Source organism: Giraffa tippelskirchi, chromosome 2 (assembly GCF_054371585.1).
Source record: "Giraffa tippelskirchi isolate mGirTip1 chromosome 2, T2T-mGirTip1v1.2.pri, whole genome shotgun sequence".
Taxonomy (NCBI): domain Eukaryota; kingdom Metazoa; phylum Chordata; class Mammalia; order Artiodactyla; family Giraffidae; genus Giraffa; species Giraffa tippelskirchi.
The window spans coordinates 169,521,306-169,527,305 of NC_137276.1; the positions used below are offsets into that span (position 1 = coordinate 169,521,306).

Genomic DNA, 6,000 nt, shown 5'->3' on the forward strand with positions numbered 1-6,000 from the left:
TTGTTCCTGTGTTAGGCACATATTCTAAGTAAACAGTAGTTATTTGTGTACCTGTTTGTGTCTTGCAGTGGACTGATGCCTGTGGAGAGAAGGTACTTACTAGAAGGCTTTGTTTTCCTCATACCACTAGTCCAGGCCCTGCTCATAATAGGTGCTTAGTAAATACCAGTTTGAATTTGTTGGCAATTCTTAATCAGATTCTTTTAATTCACATAAGTAAACTTTATACTTTTGGGCATAGAGTTCTGAGTCATGACAAACATAAAAAGCCCTATAACCACCACCACAATTATAATAGAACTGTTCCATAACCTTAAAAAGATCCATAATACATGCTACTGTTTGTAGTAAAAAACTTCCCTTTTCCTTAGTTCCTGCAGACCCCTAGTCTATTCTCTATCCCTATAGTTTTACCCCTTTCTGATTGTCATATAAAGAGAATGGTGCAGAATGTAGCCTTTGAATATGGCTTATATCACTTAGGAAAGTGCTTTTGAAAGTCATCCATTTTGGTGACTCTATCAATAGTACATTCTTTGTTACTGAGTATTGTTCCCCTATATGAATGTTCTACAGTTTCTTTATCCATTCACTAGTTGAAGGACCTTTGGGTTGTTTCTAGTTGTAAATATTTGCATACAGGCTTTTGGGTGAACATAAATTTCCATTTCTCTTGGATAAATACCTAAAAGTGGGATGGTGGGGTTCAATTCAGTTCAGTTCAGTCGCTCAGTTGTGTCCACTCTTTGCGACCCCATGAACTACAGCACGCCAGGCCTCCCTGTCCATCATCAACTGCTGGAGTCCACCCAAACCCACGTCCATTGAGTCGGCGATGCCATCCAACCATCTCATCCTGTGTCGTCCCCTTCTCCTCCCATCTTCAATCTTTCCCAGCATCAGGGTCTTTTCCAATAGGTCAACTCTTCTCATGAAGTGGCCAAAGTATTGGAGTTTCAGCTTCAACATCAGTCCTTCCAATGAACACCCAGGACTGATCTCCTTTAGGATGGACTGGTTGGATCTCCTTGCAGTCCAAGGGACTCTCAAGAGTCTTCTCCAACACCATAGTTCAAAAGCATCAATTCTTCGGCACTCAGCTTTCTTTACAGTCCAACTCTCACATCCATACGTGACCACTGGAAAAACCATAGCCTTGACTAGACGGACCTTTGTTGACAAAGTGATGTCTCTGCTTTTCAATATGCTGTCTAGGTTGGTCATAACTTTCCTTTCAAGGAGTATATGTCTTTTAATTTCATGGCTGCAATCACCATCTGCAGTGATTTTGGAGCCCAGAAAAATAAAGTCAGCCACTGTTTCCACTGTGATTGTGGGGCAGTATGATAAATCTGTTTAACTTTATGAGACACTGGCAGTTTCCTATAAAGTTGCTGTACCACTTTGTATTTTTATCAGCAATGTAAGAGTTCCTATTGCTTTGCATCCTCAGCATCTCTAGGGCTTGTCAGCTTGTTTAGTTTTAGACATTCTAATAGCCCATTCTCATGGGCTTCCCAGGTGGTGCTGGTGGTAAAGAACCCACCTGCCAATGCAGGAGATGTAAGAGATGTGGGTTTGATCCCTGGGTGGGAAAGTTGCCCTCAAGGAGGGCATGGCGACTCACTCCAGTATTCTTGCCTGGAGGGCTACGGTCCATAGGGTAGCAAAGAATCAGATACAACTGAAGCAACTTAGCACAAACATCCACATTTTTTCATTTATCTGCATTTCCATAACAAATAATGATATTGAATACCTTTCCATGCATTTATTTGACACCCATGTATTAACTTCTTTAATGAGATATCTGTTAAAATCTTCTGTCCATTTTTTCCAGTTGTTTCCTTCCTTACTGTTGAATTTAGAGAATTTCTTATATATTTTGGATAAAAATCCTTTGTAAGATTTGTGGTATGCAAATATTTCCCCCCCATCTATAACTTATCATTGCAGTGCTTTAAATTTTGACTCTTGAGAGTCCCTCGGACTGCAAGGAGATCAAACCAGTCAATCCTAAAGTTACTCAGTGCTGAATATTCATTGGAAGGACTGATTCTGAAGCTGAAGCTCCAATACTTTGGCCACCTGATGTGAAGAACTGACTCACTGGAAGAAAGATTGAAGGCAGGAGGAGAACGGGACAACAGAGGATGAGATGGTTGGAAGGCATCACCAACTCAATGGACATGAGTTTGAACAGGCTCTGAGAGTTGGTGATGGACAGGGAAGGCTGATATGCTGCGCCCAAGGGGTTGCAAAGAGTCAGACATGACTGAGCAACAGAACTAAACTGATCGAAATTTTTATCAAGTTCCATTTATTAATTTTTTTCTTTTGGGAATCATGCTTTTGCTATCCTATTTAAGAACTCTATGTCTAACTCAAACTCACAAAAGATTTTCTCCTCTGTTTTCTCTTCAGAGTTTTATAGTTTTACGTTTTGTATTTAGGCCCATGACCCATTTTGAGTTAACTTTTGTATAAAGTTTGGAGCATGGTTTGAGATTCACTTTCATGGCATTTGGGCATCCAGTTGTTCCTTCACCTTTTTAAAGAATGTATTTGTTCATTTATTTGGCGGCACTGGGTCTTAGTTGTGGCATGCCAGATCTAGTTCCCTGACTAGGGATTGAACCCAGACCCCTTGCCCTGGGAGCTGGGAGTTTTAGCCACTGGACCACCAGGTAAGCCCCATTCCTGCACCTTTTGTTGAAACGACTGTTCTTCCACTGAATTGTATTTACCCTTCTGTCAAAACCCAATAGATCATATTTGTGTGCATGTATTTCTGGATTCTCTCTTCTTTTTCACTGATCTACCTACTTATCTTTTTACCAATACCGCAGTTTTGATTGCTATAAACCTATCTTTTTATCAGTACCACAGAGCTGATTTAACAAGACTTTTAGGAAGTTGTGAAACCAGGTAGTACGGATCTTTTAACCTTGCTTTTTTCCAAAATTGTCTTTGTTAACCAACCCTCTCAAGTCAGTCCCCAACAAAGGTCCTTTTGCCTGGTGTCACTAACACTGATAGAACAAGTTACGGTTTGGTTCAGAAGCATAGGGAAGCTTCGTTATTTGATCAAAGAATGAAGATGTGAGCTCAAGTCCTAGAGCCCCTGCTCTCCCCAGAAGACCAACCGTGGGGGAGGGGAGGGTGCGGCTTTATATGGATTTAATCAGCGGGGAGGGGGCAGAGTTCTCACAAGGCATGCACGGCTCTGCCCTTCCCGGTCCAGATCACCATTGCGCTCCTCTAACCGCGGCACTCTGCCGCCATCTTAAATTGAGTGTTATGCGCAGACTCTCTGTACACACCCCTGAACTGAGGTACTGATGGAGCCATTTCACCCTGGGAGCTTGTTTGAAGTGCTGGGAGCAAGACCTTTGCACACAACACCCTTTAAGCAAATGAAACTGGAAGAAGCACAAAGGGAAAGAAAAAGGTTAGACTCTAGTTTACTACCACATTCTATTTTTATTGCCTGGGAATTGTTAGTGGCCTTTGCCAGTGACAAATCTCTCTTCTGTCTTTTCTCCTGCTCCTCATTCTTGAGGGGTGTTGAGGGGCGCAGGTCCATCTTCTGCTTTCTGTTGATTTCGGGCAATGTCATACCCCTGGGTAGAGGAGCAGAACTTCTCCTCAGCTGCCTTTAGGTACATTTGAGGCTCACCAGACCTCAGCCCTGACTGTTGGTATCCCTGAGTCACCATCTTTTGTCTAACTTTCGCAGTATCACTGGTGGCTCAGACTGTAAAGAATTCACCTGCAGTGCAAGAGACCATGTTTGGATCCCTGGGTCAGGAAGATTCCATGGAGGAGGGCATGGTAACCCACTCCAGTATTCTTGCCTTGAAAAAACCATAAACAGAGGACCCTGGCAGTCCGTGAGGTCGCAAAGAGCCGGACAGGATTGAAGTGACTTAGCACACATGCAACCTTTAAAAATTATGAATCACTGTATTGTATGCCTGTAATATATAATACTGAATATCAACTATATGTTAATAGAAATTAATTAACAAATCAATTAATTTAAAATACATGGCCCAAAAGAATATGATCATATTCAAATTGTTTTCCAAAAACGCCATTATTTAGGTCTTTTGTGTTGTGTTGGACACTCAGTTGTGTCTGACTCTGCAACCCGGTAGACTGTAGCCCACCAGACTCCTCTGTCCATGGGGATTCTTCAGGCAAGAATACTGGAGTGGGTTGCCATGCCTCCTGCAGGGGATTTTCCCAACCAAGGAATTGAACCCGAGTCTCTTACATCTCCTGCATTGGCAGGTGAGTTCTTTACCACTAGCACCACCTGGGAAGCCCATCTAGGTCTTTTGCCTATAGGCTAAGTGTGCCCTGATGTTGAGGCTCACTGCCAAGGCCTGAATATCCCTAATCACACTTGTGTTGTTTTCTGCAAGAGAAGCCTCAGGTCAGAGAGGTTCTCATGAGTAGTCAGGGGGTTTCACTGTCCCAGGTTGTTTCTCCAGAGGTTGGGGCTTAGGGGCCTCTTCACTCATGTGATGTAATCACAGAGTGACCCTGGCAACTTCAGGGTGGAAAGGGTGGTTAGGATCACCAAGTGGGGTCCATTCTCCTTAGGAGTGAATTGGACTTGCATGCTGCCACTTTTCCAGATTTTTAGATTACCTGGTCTCCTGCCAGAAGTAGTGTAGGGCCAGGTCAGTGGGTACAGGCAGCACCTGGTTACTGTATTTCATGAGGACTTGCATGGTTTCTCCTACCTGGAGGGCACACTTGAGTTGTTCCATTTCAAGGCAGTTAAGGTTTCTGTCCCTTCCCTCAGGCTTGGGAATAGGTCAACCATACATGAGTTCAAATACACTTAACTTTTTTTCCTTCATATTTTTAAAAATTTATTTTTAATTGTAGGATAATTGCTTTACGATGTTGTGTTGATTTCTACTGTATACCAATGTGAATCAGCCATAAGTATACATATGTCCCCTCTCTCGTGAGCACTTAATTTTAACTTATCTCTTGGAGTTAACTGAATAAGGAACAGGGCAAATGGAAGCAACTTAACCCAATTTTCTTGTGTTTCTTGACACAACTTGCCTAAAGGCCTGCTTCAAGTTCTGATTGGATCTCTCTACTTTCCCCAACAATTGGGGCCCCCAGGATGAGTGCAAGGTCCATTATATGGATTCCTTATCCCTTCATCACTTTAGACACAAATTCTGGACCATTATTACTTTGTAGGTATCCTAGGAGCCAAAACTTGGGGATTATTTTCCTGTACTATTTAGCCACTTTGGCTGCAGTTTCAGATCTAGTGGAGAATGCTTCTACCCACCCTGAAAATGTATCCACTAGCACCAAGAGATACCTGAAGTTGCCAGATGCTCTCGGCATGACAGTGAAATCAGCCTTCCAGTCTTCCCCAGGGTATGTCTGACTGGTCTGACGGGCCTTATCTGGGGGAGTGGGTGGGGTCTCGTGTTGGAGTTGTTCATTGTGCAGATGGGGCACCTCTCAACCATCTGACTGATTATACTTTTCACACCTGGCGTTACCATGATCTCAGCTGATGAGTTATATAGGGCTACCCTCCCATAATGAGTTCCTTGATAAGCCTCCTTGGCAGCTGGACAAGCTGAAGTTTGAGGAAAGAAGTATCACCCATGTTCATTAACTAGCTGCCCATGGCTTCCTAGATCTCTACTGAAACTCCATTTTCGGGCTCTTAATTCTTCCTTTGTGTAGGTTGGGGAGTAATTGGATGGAGCTGGCCTTTAGGGTATGAGGCATAGTTGCCAAGTTGTTGGTTCTTGGGCCTCCCTTTTGGCAGTTACATCTTCTCTATTGTTTCCCTTTATAACCTCTATATCCCCCTTCTGGCGACCCCTACAATGAATCACTGCTACCTTTTTGAAAGCTTTACCACTTTGAAGAGTGTCAGTACACTTAAGCCTTGTTTTGCCTTTTTATTCTCCACAGTGAGCATACCTCTTTCTTCCCAAATAGACC

The 6,000-nt window shown here is 43.0% G+C and overlaps 1 long non-coding RNA gene across 1 annotated transcript in view; it reads left to right on the top strand.

The window, feature by feature from the left end:
- The window catches only part of LOC145538935 (uncharacterized), a 53,485-nt gene extending 50,697 nt beyond the window's left edge, over positions 1–2,788 (top strand). The window contains exon 4 of the long non-coding RNA XR_014077343.1: positions 1,957–2,788. This is a non-coding gene — a long non-coding RNA (uncharacterized LOC145538935). The remainder of the gene's footprint in view (positions 1–1,956) is intronic.
- Positions 2,789–6,000: the final 3,212 nt, after the last annotated feature.